Here is a 20,880-nt window from a genome sequence, read left to right as displayed (position 1 = left end):
ATTGCAGATCAGTTACATTATGTAGTTATAATGTCAATCCTTCCAAAACAATTAGGTTAGGTATCACTTAGACTCTTGCTATACACACATCAAATAAGAATGAACATGGGCGGTTGGATTGTTAATCAATGCATGCCATATCTACACGTGGCCCTTTAATAGTGATATTGGAAATGCTTCATAGTGGTCTTGGTTTGATCCAAAAAAGCTGATATGAGTTGGACTTGCCATTATGCTAGGCACTGTTAAAAAAAGTGAAACATTAAAGACCTCAAGTTTACACAATCCTTGAAATTTGGGAGAGCTGTTTCTGAATCAGATTGTGTGGTAGTTTTTGCATCTAATCCAGAAACCACCGCACAATTCATGCAAAAACTACCACACAATCTAATCCATAAACAACTCTTCTAATGTGAAATATTATAAGTTAGTAAGTATTATTTGGTGTGATCTTATACATTCCTGAAGCTGCTATCTTTTCTATACTTTTGAGAGCACTAGGTTGTTATGCAGAGTATCTCATCTATTAACATATTTAAGCTTTACCCATAAAAACCCTTAGTTTTAAGGCATGAAACTCTTTTACAAAAGAAGACATGAATGCACAGTTTAACAAGCAAGAGTAATAATCCTATTCTACCACAAAACGTTACAGTATTGATGAATGAAAAGTCTGAAGATGTGGGAAGAATGAAACAAACCTGTGGCTGCATGTAGTAATATTAGCTTAAGTGATCTTCAACACATGGATCGATATGCTATTCCTCATGAGGTTATACCTGAGCAGTACTTTTACCTTCACTTGCAATTATTTATTTACAATTATTTAGACATGATGTCACTTCTAAGAGTCATAGTGAAAGTAAAAAATTGTGCAAATCAGCCCCAAGAAAACAGGTTTAAATATCTTTACTTACCAGCAAATAGTGTTTTTATATCTCCAAAAGGGATTGAATAAATGCATGGGGTCTAACGTTGTGGTTTAAAGAAGAATTCGCCAAGTAATTCCTAGCAATATCATTTTCTCTAGTATTTTAAAGAAGAATTCGCCAAGTAATTCCTAGCAATATCATTTTTTCTAGTATTGATTGCAATTACAGAATTCAAAAGCATCTGTTGTGCTAGATACCCGGAAACTCCTCCCACCATGTAAAATGCATCTCTGAACTCCTTTACTTCACACCCAAATGAAATAACATTTTGCACACAATCAAAAATTGGAAGTAAGCAAAGAGAGGAAATTATATGACTTCAATGTTAGTGTAGGTTTTTTATTTTCCTTATGTTAGGGGGGATTTATTTTTCTTACACATATATTATTTAAGCTTGCTTAGGTTAATGGGAGTGGTTTATATTTGGACACGTGGTGAAATACTTCAGCTACATGTGTAACTCTCCACCTCACATGGGTAGTTGAGTTTTACACCCTTTTTTGGCTTGTTGTGCCACCTCTGTTAACCACTATTTTGTCATTTCCTAAGTGGGTTGTGGGGTAGTTGGGTTTCTCACCCTCTTTTGGCCTTATGTGCCAACTTTCTCAACTCCTTTCCTGTTTTCTTGTAAGGAGGTTATGCCACATGTTTTGGTATTTACCAAGAAGGTAAAACCTCCCACTTTTTATGGGGAATAGGATATAATGCACCCCTTAGACGTATATGCTTATATTTTTCTATATAATAAGTACTATACTCTCACCTTCACAAATTCAGTGATTGCTCGGTGAGTCTTCTCCAAATTTCTCTTTTGTCTCTATTTTCTCTCTCATATCAGAATTATCTTCATTTAGCTATTTTGATTTTCAATCATCTGTTGCTTGGAGAGTTGCATGTGATCTACGACCGACATCAGATCCTGGCCCGGTTCTCGCTTCTCGCAAAATCTAACATGGTATTAGAGTTGTGTTGTCTGGTATAACTCATTGTTTTTATTTATTTATTTGAGAGATTTGACACTTTTAGATAGCTAATATTTTCCCTAAAAACCAAGTATGCTCTCTCCCGCATTCTCGTGTGACCTGGAGAATCAGAATAGTTTAAAGGAAAATAGCTTCTAGTTAAATCTGGTTTATATGTATGTGTTCTTGTAAGATCTGGGTGATTGCAGCTTTTTGGTAATATTGGAAGCTTAATAAGTATTTCCAGAGTGTCCAAAAGGCTTGAGAAAGTCAAAAGTGACTTTTACTTCACCAAAACCAAAGTTTGAAGGACAGAGTAAAAAAATCGGAGTAAAATCTTTTTACTGGAGCTATTTTCATTTCGACTTTAGTGTTCCAACTTTTGTTCATTTTCAAGAAAAATGATTTGTGGGTTTTCTTTCCAACACCAATTTTTTTTTGGCTTTTTGATGGTGTTCCCAAAAAGATAATAGTTTTTTCATAAATCGAGCTTGAACAGGGCCTAAGCCATTTTTCTAGCATGCAAATTCAACAACCTTTCGTACAAATTGCATAACTTTTGCCTCGGGTGTCAGATTTTTGCAAACGAATACTTGATGGAAAGATGGAAATGAGAAATATCCATTATTGTAGGTCTAATTGAAAAATTCTTTCCTTTTCTGTCATATATTTCAGGTTGTATCAAGTGCTTCTTTTCTCTTTAACTAATCATATCTTTCCCTCACAACTCTGTTTTTCAAAAGCTAATAGTTGTTGGAAAGGTATTGAGATGTATTGAGCAACTATAAGGCTAATTTTTTTCAGATATTGTCTCAAATTATTTGTATTGTAAATTTCAATTTTTTGGCCATTGGAGCCTTAAAAGAATTGTAATCTGATAAAAAACCTTGTAAACACACTAATTATAAAGTGCCAACCTTGTAATATTTGGGGGGGGGGGGGTGATTTTTGAGACTAGTGGAAAGGGGGGTGTCTCTTTATATCATTTGTGTAATCATGAACTGAGATAAATTTTCTTTCATGGGTGGGCTAGTCATGTCTCTTGATAACTATTTTCATCCTTATGTTGTTAAGCTAACTTCAAAGAACTATTTGTCTTGGAAACAAGGGATACAAAATCATTGCATTGAACAGGATCTACTACCCTATCTCCTTGGACTTGTTCTTGAGCCAAATGACTATGAACAAAAGAATGCTTGGTTTAACAATAATGACATGGTCTATGGACTCATATGTCTTACTATTTTTGAGGATACTCTACATCACATAGAGCACACTGAGTGCCATTTCACAACTTGGACCATCATCCAACGATTGTATGGAGACATTGGATCTTCATTTGAAAGTGATGTTTCCTTGGATAACCATGCTCTTGTGGATGATTTTGAGACTTATATTGCCCCATCTTGTATGGATATATTATCCTATGATGATCAGTTTGTTGATAACCAATCTACGCTTGTTGCTTCTTCAAAATCTCCCAGTGATTCTTTGCAGGAAGACATTCACAGTCTTTCAGATAGTGCTTTGTGGGATGACTTCATGATAAGAATTTCAGACTTGTTTATAGAGTCTCATATTGGAGATTTGGGAGATACTATTGATTGCATACATCTTCTCTTTGATGAGGATGACTCTTCTTCAGTTGTTGTGGAGGAACCCTTGGATCCTCTTGTTCACTCTCCACGTTCATCACAGTTTGACATTAGTGTGGATACTTTTGTAAAACATTTAGAGGACACATCTACATTTAGAGGAGGTATATTTGTCTTTGGATTATGTTCTACATCAGTCTCTAGAAGATTCTGGATTATCATTCTCAGTAGTGTGGCCTAGAACACCTAGTTTGATCATGACAACTTTTAACATCAACATGGAGACCACTAAGTAGAGATCAAAGACATCATATGCTTTTCATATTCTTCCTATATATTCCTTGAAATAATGGGAAGATATCATGCATACACATTTGGTTTTTTTTCTTCCTAGAGGGAGGAACATTATTAGACGATTGTGGACCATCATCTACATCCAGTTTTGAGCATCTATCGGCAACATGTGTCTACTTCAGGAGGGGCTTCTTAGTCCTTCATTCTTTCTCTCTCTATTTAAGTGGGGCTATTCCTCTTATGGGGGGGCTTCTTCTTTTGGAGGGAATATCTATGTACATGGGTACCTAACATGGCCTCATTTGTCAGGACCCATCTTTTCACCCACCTAAGCTACGCTTAAGGGGGGTGTTAGTGTAGGTTTTTTATTTTCCTTATGCTAGGGGGTATTTATTTTTCCTACACATATATTATATAAGCTTTCTTAGGTTAATAGGAGTGGTTTATATGAGGACACGTGGCGAAATACTTGAGCTACATGTGTAACTCTCCACCTCACATGGGTAGTTGAGTTATACACCCTCTTTTGGCTTGTTGTGCCACCTCTCATAACCACTATTTTGTCATTTCCTAAGTGGGTTATGGGGTAGTTGGGTTTCTCACTCTCTTTTGGCCTTATGTGCCAACTTTCTGAATTCCTTTCTTGTCTTCTTGTAAGGAGGTTATGCCACATGTTTTGGCATTTACCAAGAAGGTAAAGCCTCCCACTTTTTATGGGGAATAGGAGTTAATGCACCCCTTGGATGCATATGCTTATATTTTTCTATATAATAAGCACTATACTCTCACCTTTACAAGTTCAGTGATTGCTCGGTGAGAGTCTTCTCCAAAATTCTTTTTTGTCTCTATTTTTTCTCTCATATCAGAATTATCTTCATTCAACTATTTTGATCTTCGATCATCTGTTACTTGGGGAGTTGCATGTGATCTACGATTGACATCAGATCCTGGCTCAGTTCTCGCTTCTCGCAGAATCTAACATTCAAACTAGAAATATCAAATCAAATGATGGATGAATCAGAGCAATAGTCAGTTTGAATACAGTGGTCAATTTAGTGATAGTTTAGATAAGTACTTTGTGGAATTTTACTTGTGTTTAAGTGTTATGGCTTCATGAAGAAGCTGTAAGCCAACTACTTACAGCTGAAGCACAACCCACATGCTAGTTTTTAGTAATTATTAACCATATAGCACAAGCAGTTCAAAGAAGCATTATTTAAGGTTCCACAACACAAAGAAGGCGAGCTTAGTAATCACATAAGTTTCAAACTTCTAACACCAAGAGAAAATAACCATTTTAAAAAATTTCTTCTTTTTGCAGTCGTCTGTGTCAATGGCTCTTGCAAAAGTTTTTAAAGAAACAAGTATCAACAAGACCCAATTAAAGAAATGTAAATCTTTCAGTAGCTTCAAATTCTCGGATATACCCATAAAACTTTCAACTCCCATATCATAAAAAAATGAAAAATGAGAAATCCTAACCAGAAGAAGGCATACCTGGATACGTTCGCCAAAATAGAGGATCCAGAGAATTTCTTGGACAATCATAAGCATGCCCAACCCACCAATGTTGAGGGGTTGGATAACCTCTGCAAGCAATAAGAAATGCCCCTCCATCTAGGAGCAATAGGATTATGGAAGAGAAAATAGAGGATCGTCACCAGAAAATAGAGGATAAGGATTAGATTTAGGATTCAATCAAAACTAAATCATTAACCAGACATGCCAAAAAATTTCCCCGCCATTCTTCCCTTTGCCACCTAGTGAAAAATGCATGTCATTTTGTCTTTATTTTTTATTTAACATAACTAAAAAAGTTTTAATTTTAAATTTAAGATAATTATATTTATAATTAAAATATTTACAATAAAGTATTAATTTTTCTTTAAAAAAAAGGTATATATATATATATATATATATATATGATGTTGTAATTTAGAAGCAAACAATCTACATGAAATCATCCCTTTTCCAAAACATACAAATAAAAAGTGATGAAAAACCACAAAAAGTTATTAGTAGATCTTAACAAAAAAAAAATGGAGCCTAATACTATAATTTAAGCTCTCAAGCATCATCACTATTTTGTTCAAAGCTTGTGGCTAAAATAACTCACAAAGACTTATAAGCAAATATTCAAGGGATTAAATAACTATGTTAATCAAAATTAAAGATATATATATATTGGTAATATGATTTCAAATCTTAGTATCCTCATCAATCATCCTATTTGTACAATGCTCCGCATTAACCGAAATCATTTTCTTATCGATGCAAATGTCATATGTGGACATGTGTGCTTGCATTGCTAAAGAAAATGACTTCATTCGTCTGATCTTATGGATATCCTAGCTATATTCTTTGAAACTCACTTGAAAGGGGTGACCAATATAGGGGGTGGATCATACACATGGATTGACCATATGTTACTAATTATTTAGTTGTGTTTCTTACCTAATGACCAAATTAGTCATTTATAGTTGTGTTTTTTTACCTGATGACCAAATTAGTCATTTATTTAGTCATTTATAATTGTGTTTTCTTACCCGATGACCAAATTAGTCATTAATTTAGTCATTTATAGTTGTGTTGCCAAAAATGACTAAAAATTGGTTATTTTTAATTATCGTGACTAAAATTTTTAGTCACCTGGTCATTTATTGGCCATATTTCTACTAGTGTACAAATGCAAGTTGCAACCAAAATTAAAATAAATTAATTTTAGTTTAAATAAATTCTTTTTTCCCTCACCCACTTGCAAAATGCTACATCTCCCACTTGCCTCCTAAACCTCTTCGAGAGCCTTCTAGATTCTTCTAATCATCCTAATTAGCCTAACTCATCTCTTAAACATTTGCACATTTCTTAAGAGAAGTCACTTCTCGAAAATGCCTCAAAGTCTTTGAAATGCATTAAAGGCTTTATGTCCTCAACAAGTTAACCTTCAAAGTCTTCCTAACCATTAATGGTTAACTCAACCATTCGCACATGGTTATAGACTTTCTCTCTAACTTAACCCTCATCTACCCCAAGGGTCTCATCAAGCACTTATGGTTTTGACCCTAGTTATCCTATTAACCATTGTACAAGAGTTTACCCCTTGGGTAAAAGCTTTATCCAATGGATAACTCTAACCTAACCTTAACCCTTACCTCCTAAGGTAACCTTCATGTCTTCTTAGGCATTTAATGCTTCTTGCATATCCTTTCAAGCTACCTCTTGTTGACAAGTGTCACCATTTCATTGGTGAAAATTATAAACATCGATTGAGTAACTTTCAATCCTAGCCCTTGTTGAGACTATTCAATCTCAACCCTCCATTGCCCTATTTTCCCTTTAAATTGAGATTTCATTATTCATTCTCCATATATCAAGTCTTTTGTGCATCAAACTTATAGTCTCATTTCATCAAGCATTGTTAACCTCTCTTTGATAATAGTAATTAGATCATTTAGTTTTACATATCATATTATCAATATCATGTTAGCTTCATCTATATGCTAGTTTAATGTCATTTTAATACCATTTTCATGTTAGTTTTAGCTTCATATCAATATCATGCACCACATCCTTATCTAGTTTCATATCTAGACCATTCACTAGGATCATAGTTGCATCCATTTTAATCTTAGAATCATCACATATCCCTCGTTCTTTTGGTAGTCATCCTATAAGTCAAGTGCTCTTCCAAGCTGAGAGCCACCTTGATTTGAAGGATCCTTGGAGGTAGAGAACAATGAGATGTGCTTAAGATGTTTGTTTCATTTGTTGTTCTAATGATTTTGATCTCTAACATAATGTCCCATTGGGGTGTTTGTGTTGTTTGCCTCTCTCATGTAGGTGTGACAATCTAAGCATATAGTATTAATATTAATTAATTAGGAAAATAAATGTAAAGTTCCAAACTTCATTAAATTAACTAAATCATTAATTAAATTGTCTATAAAATAAATCTTCCATTATTGAAGACTAATCCCCCTTGTATTAATACTAATTAGAAATATATATATATATAAAGTACCCACTAATAAATGTTCATAGAATATATATATATATATATATATATATGATTATCTAAAAAAGAAAATATAAACTTCATTTATTCTCTTATACCTTAACTCTCAACACCAAAATAAATTTCCTCTTATATAAAAATAACTCTAAATAAGCTATTATAAAATTCCTATTTTGAAATGGGGTTTCCCCCTTTTCTTTATTCTAATTTTAAATCCCCTCTTTCTTATTCTATTTCATAAAGAAATAACCCTATTTTTTTAATGATATATTATCTAACCCTTTTCTAGGGTTTCTAACTAAAATATTATATGAGATGGGAACAATCTCATTACCATCTCTTTTATCCTCTTAATTTTCCTTCCTCTGAACCCTAGTTTCGAGCTAGGGTTTCTATCTCTATATTTATTTTTAATCTTTTCTTTACTACCCAAACCCTAAGTTGGGTTTGGGTATTGTTCTTTGAAAATATCCATGGCAGGATTTTTGTGTGTGCAGGTATCAACATTCGCAGTGGACGGCGGCGCGTGGTTTAGAAGGGGTGGCAGGAGACTGAAAATGACAATGATGGAGGTGATAAGTAGGGGAGGTGGTCCGTGACCACCGGTGGGTCGCGACACATTGTGTGTGTCGCTCCCCATGAGGTTGGGGTCGAGCCTTCGACTCCCCCACCCCCGAGCCATTATCATTTTGTTTTATATTTATTAAAAAAAAAATACTTTTTTCAAACAATGTGATTGATATTATATATAAATATATATACATATATATATACACATATACATCTATATACATATACTATATATATATATATATATATATATATATATATATATATATATATATATATATATATATATATATATATATCTCTGTGTGTGTATACTTCCTGAGCAAAAGTATATTTATTTTCTTCAGTTTATTATATGGAATATCAACATTTAAATTTGGTTTAAAAGGTATATTATATATATACACCCAGAGCTGCACTCACTATTTTCGGTCAAGTATAATTTATTTAAACAACAACATTTTATTTACATGTTATATCTATATATATAGTGGCAAAATACATTCACTATGTAAACACAGTGTATATCCAGAACCAGTTTATTTACGACATTTAGTTCTTTTTTATTTATTTAACCAAAATATGTATTCATACAATTAATGAGCAAACACATGTTTAACAATGAAGTGCATTTGTTGTGTAATTTTTCATTCTATGATTTCTTACTTAACTAGAAGCAGCAAATAAAATGAGATAACATTGAATGTAATATAAATATTTCCCATTTTGTTTTTTGTTTAAAAAAACAAAATTGAAACTAATATCAGAAAACTAAAATCTTATTAATAGAAATATACTGAATCTAATCCTTTTTTTTTTCTTCTCTCTTTGCAAGAATAAATCTATAACTAGTTTCAGATTAATAACTAGTCCCACAACCCCAACAGAAACTTTACAACAAATATGAAATGGTGTTTGAATGCCTTTTTTTTTTATAAAAGAATCTTTGAATATTACATTCCTTTCCCCAACCATAGTATTACAACTAGGAACAAAAATACATCTTTAATTTCACATGTTATTGAATAAATTAACTAAAGAGAATAATACTCTTTTCTTTCTTTCTTTACATCATTATTGAAAATGACTAAATACAATAGGAAGATTTAAATTTGAAAATGACCAAAGGAGTTCTCTTTCAACACTCTTTAAACACCACTTTAGGAAGGTAGCTTTTCTCCATCCACTAAATAAGTTGCAGACGTGCAATTAGATGAAATCTTTGGTTGTGACCATGGAGGCTCACCTCCCAACCTAGGCCTACAAGAGGCCACCCCTGAGCTAGGAGAACCAAGGACCAAACATGTTACACACATACTCAAACACATACATACAAAACACAAATTTTACAAAGAAAACATTTCAACAATAACTCCCAACCCAAGGCTTGCACATAGTCACCAAGTAATTCAAAACAATGGGGTGAAGGTGGACCAAGTATCTAAAGGGAGAAACTGCAATAAAACCATTGATAACCAAATGCCTTCACAAGGATAATGAATCCATCTAATTGGTCTCTCACATAACCAAAACAATCCTTATGACCCCTAAAGGCTTTAATCCAAAACTCCCCTTATGACCCCCAATTTTATACAAAAAAATAATAGCAACAAGGATCCCATAATCCTTGTTCATCCCTCTCTTCCTACAAGAGAAACTCTACACCCTTAGAATGTCTTAAAACCCTCCACCCCAAGACTACTCTTCCCTCCCAAGGGGGAGTTTAGTCTTGACTCCCATGTACAACAACAAGAAATTACAAAGGAAAAACAACTAAAACAATTCCAAAAAACATAGTTTCAAGAACATAGATAACATATTCATTTATTAACAAATTCATATTTACCATTTCTCAACATGCAAGGAAACTAACTACTTGGAAGGATTGACACCAACCTTTACTCCTGCTATGGAATGTATGCTATAGAAGAGTTGCTTAGTTCCCTTACAATCCTCTTACTTAGGCAAATTTCTATTCTAAAATTTCAATTTCAATACTAAATAAATCTTGTCTCCAAGATTGGAGAATGGGTGATCAAAGTCCCAAGTTTGAAAATCTCCCCTATGTAGGCTCTCCTAACACTTTCCAACTTCCTTGGAAAGGATGTGAGTTCCCATAGGTTGGTCTTCTCAACCTCTTACATGATTCTACAAATGGAAACTGAAAAAGGTGGTTGCAAGATGGGGAAGTGCACCTAAACACCAAAAGGAAGGTTGTCTACCCAAGAGTCAATCTTCTAACAGTTCAATTTTCGTCCATCTTGGAAAACCAACTTTTGAAGTGACCCCAAAATCACATGCAAGTGGTCACATGGTTAAAAGTTCCCTTTACCCATAGGTATATCAAGTGGGCCTTTAAAAGTGACCTAAACCCAACAATAGGAGTTAGTTTGACCCTCCAAAAACCCACCTAAAATTTGTCTACGGGTCAAACTTGATTTGACCAAACTAAAGGCTCTCTAATCAAGTTATCTTTTGGGACCACAACAAGATATTTGAAAAATGCATTGGGTTTCACAATTTCCCTCCTAAGGACATGTCATATGCCAACTTACCACACATCACAAGTGTCAAATGACACCATAAAATACACATCACAAAATACACTTGGCATGTCCTTTTTAGGGAATAAATAAAATTAACAATTATAAATAGGAACATACACTCAAGCATCACTATTATGAAATTAAACATGCCACATATGAAGTATTGTCTCTCCAAATAGACAAACCTTGGCTTTACTATCACACATTGGTTTGACCTTAATTGGATATACTATCCAATTAACATTTTTCTTAGCAAATCCATATGCAATCAATTACTAAATTGCACCATCTTAGGAATCATATGTAGTGCCCCTGCCCTAATCAAAAACCTGGTTTGATCTTGGTTGACTTTTTAAGTGGCCTTCTTGGATGGTTGATGTACCATGTTGTAATTATGATTATTGTGTATGTCTATAAATGTTGTTTTCACATCAATTCTTATGTAAGATTATTTGTTCTTTTGATTTGTGTTATCAATCTCAGGCTAACACTTTCATTCAATAAATATGTATGCATGTGTGGCTCATGGTTGTAGGAGTTTGTAGGTACAGTACCGCATAGGTACGAGGTTCGTCTCCCCCTAGATTCACAGGTTTGAGTGTACCTTATTGGCCCTAAGGAATTGGATTAGGTAGTCATAAGACCCTCATTCTACTCTAGTCATGCTCAAGTGAGCGTCGTCAGTCGTTCGTCAGTTTCCCCCTTGGTTGGGTTTGTGGGTCGTGTAGTTGTTTGGCTTTCTTGTTTTGCATGTTGTGTGTGTAGTAAAATTGATTATTTAATCCCAAAATATTAATTGTATTAAATGTGTTTTTTACGCATTAGTAAATTAAGGGACTAAATTAAATAGGATCCCTTTGTGTGGTTAATCTATAATCAGATTGCTAAATTCATGTATGTAGAAGGATTGATTAAATGATTATTTTTAAATGATGAATTAATTAAGTATATGCATTTTGAAAAGAAAGGTTAAATAGTATTTGAAAATAGAAATATTTTACCCTCTTTGACATTTTGAAATAGAAATGTTAGTTTTAATTAAATTAAGAAAATCAATTTTAGAAGAAAAACAATTCTTGCAATTTTAAATTGTTTTGAAAATGATTTTTATTTGGAGGAAAATATTTTAAATCCAAAAAAATGATTTTTGGTCAAACAATTTCCCTTTTAACCTAGGTTTTGAAAATATTTTGGGGGAGTTATTTTTTGGAATGGAAATTTTGGGCATTTGTGGGAGAAGGATTTTCTTGAGCTTGTTGGTTGGGCTCTTCATCAAATCATTCCTAGGATTGCTGAATAAGGTTGGATTCTTGTTTATCTCTTTGGTTTTATTGTTTAAAAGAGATTATTTAGATTTAGAAGAAATCTGGTTGTGCTTGTTGAAAATCTCATATATTTTGTGGAATATGGAAGAGTTGTAGTTAAATCTCAAATTTAAACTCTCCTTGCTTCCATTCCCAATCTCCAAATCAAATTTTGGTTGCTCAAATAGTTTTCAAAATTAAAGATTGGGGTTGATTGTTCACAATAAATTTTTGTTTAAACTCCAAATGAATGCATTCATATTTAAGTATTAAATTGGGAAATTAGTTTGTGTTTGGCAAATTAGTTGGATGAATGTGTGTAAATTAATTCTATTTGCCCAAATATGGTATTTGGTTGGAGGAATTTGCCTAGTTTTATTTTTCTGGGACTGGTTATTCAGAAAAATTTAATATATGAAAACCATAGTTATTCTGAAAATTTGTTTTTGGGCTCAGTCTGAGACTGTGCATTAATTGGGGGGGTTTCTATTTTTAAAAGTTAATGAAGAAAATAATAAAAATAAATAAAAAATATTATCTTACCCCCCACGTGGAAGGGAAAACCCCACCACGTGGGATGATAGTAGTGCTACCAAGGGTAGCAAATTGCTACCATTTGGTAGCAGCGCTGCCCAAGGTAGCAACTTGCTACCATTTGGTAGCTGCCCCTGCTAAGCCCCTTTCTCCTTTTTTCGGTGGTGTAAAATTAGACCACCGTACAAATTGGTCCACGTCAACAACGTGGTTATTAAAAAAGAGAGAGGATATTTTACTATATAATTTTAATTTTAATTTAAAATATATTTATATTGATATTAAATTTGTATATTTTAAATATAGCTCGTAAAAGTAAAATAATTTATGTTTTTGGTAAATTTTGAAAGTGAAATTAATATATGTTATTTAGTAAATTTTAGATAAATGAAATAATAGATATATTATTTGGAAAATATTGGAAAAATAAATATTATTTTATATTTATTTGTTTTTTTTGGCAAGGTGGCAATGCCACTTGATATATTTTATTAATAATATATAATTTTTACAATATATTTAAAAACTGGTCTAAACTAATCTCCCAGAGAAAAGAACCAACAAGAAAAACTTTGGTCATTGCTCATCAACATGACTATAGAAGAGAAGTAGTGAGCAATCCTCTAGCCAAATCTAGTTACAAAATAGAGAACAACAAAGGAGCATGCAGGCTCATTTACAAATAGGAGCATGCAAGCTCATTTTACATAATAGGAGCATGCAATCTTATTTACAAAATAAGGACATGAAAATGAAATCACATAGGCTGCCCAATGAATGAAGAAGAGAGCTCCAAAAAGCAAGAGGACTAAACCAGCATTGAAGGACAGATCCATCTTCATGGGATATCTTGAAGGCCCTGCAACAAAGAACTCCTATAACCAAAATTGACATGCCCCTGCACCAAAAAACACCTGCAACCAAAATATATATATACTACAAAACACAGAGAATTTACAAGAAACACAAGGGTCTAAAACATAACTGACACCAACGACATGAGATTTGTGCTCCGCCATTATAGACAAATGCCAAAGGAGAAGAGGTGAATACGAAAAAATGCTAGAGAGAAATGAAGCCCAAAATTTTTATGTCGTAAATGAAAAGAAAGAGGAGATATATCATAAAAAATGTGACAAACCAAAAGAAGCGGCGTACATAGATAATCATGAAAACAATGCCACACCAAACTTTAAATGGCATATGAAGGACAAATTCCCATTGTGAAAATAAATATCTCTAGATTTCGCACCAGGAGAGAGTACCAAACACATGAACAACATCAGTAACAACCAACTCATCATTAATGAATGCCAAGTGATGATCGAGTAAAGCAAAGTACCTCAAATCAAAACCAAATGGAATTATGAAAAGGAATACCTCACCAAGATGAGAGAATATCAACTCGTATAAACGAGCAATCATATAATAAGAAAGATTAAATACTCGACTCTCTATAGGCTATACTTAATAGGTTTGGGAAGCTCATCAAATCACACCCCAATCAAGAGGAATCAATAACAGTTTTGTCACAACCCATATTAGTGAGGCAATCTGCCAATACATTACCTTCACGATAAACACATGAGATGATGAGGTGCTCAAATGTATCAAGAGGAGTCCATATTTGTTCAATAATATACCGGAAATGCCAATTATCAGCTTTTCTTGCCTTGCAAGCATTAATGACAATAGCTGAATCACCTTCAATATGAAGGTATTTGAAATTCAAATCCTTAGCCATAACAAGACCTTCTAAAAGAGAACAAGCCTCAACCATATTATTTGTGCCAGAAGAAATTGGCATAGCTTTTAATGCTAATAAAGAACCCAAATGATCACGAAAAACTATCCCTATTCCTGAATCACTAGGATTTCCACGAGAGGATCCATCAAAATTCAATTTACAAAAAGGGGTATTAGGAGGATGCCATTTTATATAATTTGTCTATAGGTGTTTTCCGAATCCTTGGAAAGGCGGGTGATACAAGAATAATGATACTTTTCCCAGAAGAAATCATAAAATTGTCCCAGGAAGAGAACTCTAAATTCATATTAAAATATTTCTGAACATGAGCATTAACTTGCTCAATAATACTTCTTTCCAAAATCCCAAGAACAATAGATAAATCCGATGAGTCAAATCTAAAAATGCGCTTGTTTCCTTCCCACCAAATGGCCCATATGATTGAAGAGGGAATTATAAACCAAAAATAAGAAAATAGAGAAGATGAATACAAAACTGGCCAAGACTGAAACATGTCCCATAAAGATAAAGGCAAAGGGAATGAGAGAGATAACTTTTGGAGGACAAAATGCTAACAACTACTCGCAAACTCACAATGAAGAAAAAGATGATTGGCATCTTCAAGACCTTTACCACATAAGACACAAGAAAAGGAGGTTGCAATATTAAATTTGACTAAACAATCACTAGTCAAAATTCTATTTTGTAGCGCGAGCCAGGAAAAAACACCAGCTTTAGGTAATACCGAATTATTCCAATAGAACAAAAAGGCACGATGAGGATCATTTTGATTGGCCATTTGTTGAATAGAAAAATATCCTTCTTTAACAGAGTAGTTTCCCGATTTAGAAGGGCACCAAATAAGTTGATCTTTGATGTTAGAAAGGAAAGCCACTCGGTCTTGCAAAACAGATTTAAAATTTTGAATTTCCTACAAGGACAATGGAAGAGTAGAGGGATACTTCCATGAGACCTTGTGAGAAAATAGATCAACACTATCTACATAATCAACCAATCTAACTCCCCATGATTGAGAAAGAACAACTGAAACAGAAGCAAGACAATCATGCTGCAAAAGAGGGGGAAAGCCATTCTAGGAGTCTTTCCAAAGAAGAATATCCTCCCCGAATGGACCTGCCAGGAGAGAAAATTAGAGACCACTTCCCTACATGAGATCATAAAGTTCCAAATAGCAGACTCCTTTATTTGTTAATTCTTGGAAATTAAATAATATCTTAGTTGGAAATTTCTGCGATTAAATAATATGGCATTGGGGAATTTGAAGATGGATAGATAGAGATAGAAAATTGATGACATTTTCTCTTAACAAAATATGGATATTAGATGAGAAAATTCATTTATCATGTTTTGTTTTTATTTATTGGATTATAGGCACGATTATATGATTGCTATTTTTGGTATTGAAATTGTTATGTAATGGTGCTTTTGTCTAAAACTGTATATGGAAAATTAGATCAATTAGAAAACTTGATTGATTTGTATTTTTAAACAATATGGAAAAAGGTTGTCTTTTCAAATTTCTGTCTATGCATGTTTAATTTTCTGTATTCGCATTTGATTAAGAAATGGCAAGTCCTTGATTGTGATTGGTGGATATTGTCATATGTTTATTTGGGAACCTCCTTAGGTCCTTGATCTTGAGTTTTGGACTGTTTTCTTATGATTGTTTATATCTGGTCATGTCCTTTATGCAAGTGTTAGGTGTTGTTATGTGGTTGATTGTATTTGGTCATGTCTTTAGTCAGAGTACAGTCAGTCAGTGCACCTTGTATGAAGACTTGCTTGGCCATGTGGGTATCCCTACTGTATTGAACTCCGTATCCTTTTTCTGGTGTATTCCTTGGTTTAGGAGTTCATTTGATTATGGTCTAGTGTCATATGGGAGAGTGGCTTTCGAGTGGGGGCCATGCCCAAAGTGGCCACAAGGTAACCCATCGAAAGTGTGTCTAAATAAGTTATAACCTAATAGCATATTAGAGAGTTTAGTTAATGAAACACTAAGTAAGATAATTGTGCCTCACGCATGGGAGGAGGGCTAGTACAGACTCAGAATGCAGTGAGAAGGCCTGAAATGGCAAACCAACAACCTTGTCTTCACAAAAGGATGTGTTAGGTCCACATGAGACTTGGATGGGATGGAGATTTGGGAAAGGTTGTCAGGGTAACCCAGTAGATGGGGTTGGAACCTATGGAGGCCTGCCAAGGTAACCATACCAAGTTATGTGATGACACTTGTCCCTTATGTTCGCTAGTGTGCAGTTTGTGTTGTCTTTGCTAGGAGCATTGTTGTGGAGTCGTATCTGGTTTTTTATGCCTTTGGGAGTACCTAATATTCATGTTAGACCATGAGTTTCTTATTATGGGTTGCAAGGACTTAGTTTCACAGGTGCTCTATTTGTTCTTTTGAGATTGCTTCTTATCATGTTTCAGATGGATCCTTTTTCTTTTTTTTCTGGGATCATTCATGTATCTATTGGACTGATGTGGTCGTATGTATTATTGGTTTATGTACACCTTGATGGCAGGATATAAATGATGTGAACCTTTTGTATTCTTTACCCTTTTATTTATCAGAGGGATCTTGCAGTTGAGTAGACCCAAAGATGTATCCCACTAGGGGTAAACTCCGATATCAATTTGGTATTATGTGGTGTTTGTGTTCTTTTGTTTCCTTTTTATTTAGCATGTATGGATGGCATTATGGTTAAAATGTATAATGTGGATCAGATGATGTTAATCTTAAATGCATGTATGTAGTTATCTTATTAAATGTAGTTATTTGGATCATGAAGAATGTAGGTTAGTATAATGGAAAGTATTCATTAGTTTTTAATGCAATTAAAGTATGTAAGGAAATTAGATGCATGATATATGTTTTATTGTAAGATTGAACGTAATGTATGGTTAAATTGTAATTGATGAACTTAATCATATTATCTATATTTTTAACCTACCGAATGAATTTGTCTTTTGTTTAAAGTATTATCATGTCATTAAGTTAATCAACTTAATTTGATTAATTAGTGTGAGTTGAGTTAAGTGTTGAATCAAGTAATCACGTTGGGAAACTCTTTAGGTGTTAGTTAAGTCTTCTGTTGTGTAATATGAACTTAATGATAATTCAATGTATCTTTATTTAGTTTTAGCTTTAAAAATAAAAATTAAAAAAAATTTGCACTTCATTCTTGTGTTTTAGCTTTATCCCTTTGGGGTTTCCTGGCGGGGCATTACATTTCGTATGAAAGCCAGGTTTGCAAACACTAGGATCTTTGGTGTCTCTTGTTCCCTTAGTTGGTGTGAGGTGTATAGACCTTACGTTGTATGCTTTCCCTCCTATTGTATGCTTGTGATTGAGGCATAAGATCTTGAAGATATTAAGGACTCGTGCTATATTCTTTTTGCGTATTCTTTCGAGCAAACCTTAATTATGTGTAACATGTGTGTTTACACCTTGCTTTCACCTTCCCGATGTTGGTGCTTTTGAGTGAATATATGTGCTTTGTTTTCTTATTAGATATCTTGGTCTATGATTACTCTTATTTTGAGAGAGAGTTGTATGTACCTCCCTTTTTTATCATTGTACTCTTTAGACTAACCCATTGGGTTGGTCAGTGCTTGTTTTGAATCTGATAGTATGAAATGTTCTTGTATTAAGATTATGATGTAGCTTAGTGTTTTTAACTTGAAGGACTTGTATGGTAGATGTTGAATGCTTATGATGTAGCAAATTCAATGTTTATCATCCTTCCTTCTCTTTCTCTCTAGAAATTAAAATGTTTGTTATATGTTTATTTATCACTTATGTAAGTTTTCTAATTGCAAGAGAAAGGTTGTGACTTCTTGAACCCTTGTGTGATCCTAATGATTCTATTGTGTATTTAGATAATATGAGGGCTATGGGTTTAAAATATCATGATGGTTATTGGGAGGAAATTGCATGTTTTCATAAAGAAATTCACCATGTGTGTTGTAAGAGTAACATAATGGAATTTCTATCTTAGGTAATGTGTGATTTTGTACGAATAGCAAATATGTGAAACTGTCTTGTTTGTAATAAGATGTATGAAAGGGATCACGTTATAGTGGCTAGGAGTGTAATTATGTGTTTTCATGAAAGATTTCATTATGTGTTTCATGTATACACCTAAAAATGATCTGAAGATAGTTAATTAAATAAGCAATTATTTAATTAATCCCCCTTCCTAATTTAATTGAATTCATTAGGCAACTTGATTAAATTCTCCCTTTCATCTACTTATTAATAAATCTAAGGATTTATTTAATAAGTTCATTTCAATAGTCCCCTTTGGTTAATTAATTCAAATTAATTAATCCTCCCCCCATCTTCAATCAATTCTTCTAATCCTCTAATTAATTAAAACAAAACAATTTATGGGTTGTTGAGAATTAATTAGTCTTTTCCTATTATTTGAATTTTTAAATTTAAATTACCCACATGCCTCCTAACTTCTAACCACCTAACCTAGCCATCCCTCTAACATAACCCATTCCACCTAACCCTATCCTATCTTGCACATTCTAACCTCTTTATCCTAACCTCCTATGGTGTGGATATTCTCCCCTTCAGACACATGACACTTTGGCCACATGCCTCCTCTCTTGGACACTTGCCATTTTATGAGCAAGGCTCCTTGACACTTGTCACCACAGAGATGACAAGTGTCTCTTCCTCCAGCCTCTTCTCCAACCTCCAATTTCACCCTTGATATCTTCAGACTTAATCTTGACCATTGATTCCTACCACCTCACCCTTGGCCTTGGAAATCCTATAAATATCCCCCATTTTGGAGCAATAAGGATATCCTCTCATTTTCATCTTATGCATTGTTATTATAGGCATATCATTTAAGAATTATTGTTATAGGAAATTGCATTCTCTTAATTTGATCATTTTCTAGCATAATTGTTGAATCATGTAGCTTAATCAATCTCTTTTCTAGCTTAATTATGCATATCATTAGCTTAATTAGTCTCTTGGATCAATCTAGCATAATCAATCTCATCTTTTCATATCATTATCATTTCAAATCCTCCGTCTAGGTGTAGTCAAGTCACTGGGATTGCTTATCCAGATCTGAGAGCAAATCCATACTCACATCTCTTAGGAGGCGATAGGTTGCTTTGTCATGGTTCATCTTTATTTGATTTTAATCTGATAACCATGCTTGTAATGATCTATTGAGTGTTTTGTGTTGCAGTTGTAGGTATCACACTTCATAGGCATGACATTTTGGTGTCCATTGTGGGGTCAAAAATCTCATTTTTGACCTCTTAGCATCATCAAATTTCAATTTATCAAGCTTCTGGCCCCGTCTGATTCAAAATTTCGTATGAGTTCCCTTTTTGCCTCATACTAGTTCCTTTGTGTCCTCATACGAGCAGAGAGAATTATCGTATGATCAGGTAAGAATTGTCGTATGAAATTATGTTTATGTGTTTTCAAAACAAATTACATTCTAAGGTTTTCATGCTTCAATTTAGTTATTACAAATGCTAACCCTGGTTTGTTTGTGAGTTTTTCGGCAACCTAACTAGTTTTTGCAGGATGATTGTCAAAGATTACACTTGTCAAAGCTTCATTTCATCCAAACATCATGACTACTAATGTGTCTATTTTGCAGGTTGCCTAGGAGGACTCAACCAAACTTTATGTCTTCTTTAAACTTTCTAGGCACACTTATTTTTGCTAAAGGGAATGAAAAATCATGTATTATGTGTTTTGATGATAGGCGAGTATGCTCTCACCTTTCTTAGGTGATCAAAAAGCTAGACTCATCTTTTGATTTCAATAGTGCATATCTTTAGTGGGCCTGCCCTCCCGAGGAGCTAATAACTCTAAGCCATTAAGGCCGATGAGAGGGGAATGACCCAAGTGGGAACGAATAATGCCAAGTACTCCAAACCACTATAAAATAAACGCGATTTGATGAAAATCAAGTCAACGACAGTGCTCGGGAATATCTCTCCTTTGTACCTTTGGGTATATCAAATCTTGGTATTCAAGGTTGGGAGACCTCTTAATTGAGTTTATACCCTGACGCACTGAACGGATCCCTTACTAGTTCCAATTAAATTAGAAGCTACCCGATTCACCTTAGAAAGCGGGATAATCTTTGTGCAAGAGAGATAGTAACTCTCCCAAGACACTTGCCATATCATGCCCCCATTAGCGTTTGGAGTTGGATAATACGATGTTGAGAATCCATTGCGTGAGACTCAGTGGCTGTATTCTGATTAGCTATTGGGTGTGTACCTAAGCTTGCAAGAAAAGGTTTTCTCTCTCAGCCAACTTCCCTAGGTAGTGTAATGTGCCTGAGGTCACTTATCATATTGTGTGTT

The sequence above is a fragment of the Cryptomeria japonica genome, chromosome 4 (genome assembly GCF_030272615.1).
Source record: "Cryptomeria japonica chromosome 4, Sugi_1.0, whole genome shotgun sequence".
Taxonomy (NCBI): domain Eukaryota; kingdom Viridiplantae; phylum Streptophyta; class Pinopsida; order Cupressales; family Cupressaceae; genus Cryptomeria; species Cryptomeria japonica.
The sequence above is the reverse complement of the archived record's forward strand: the minus strand, read 5'-3'. Positions refer to the sequence as shown.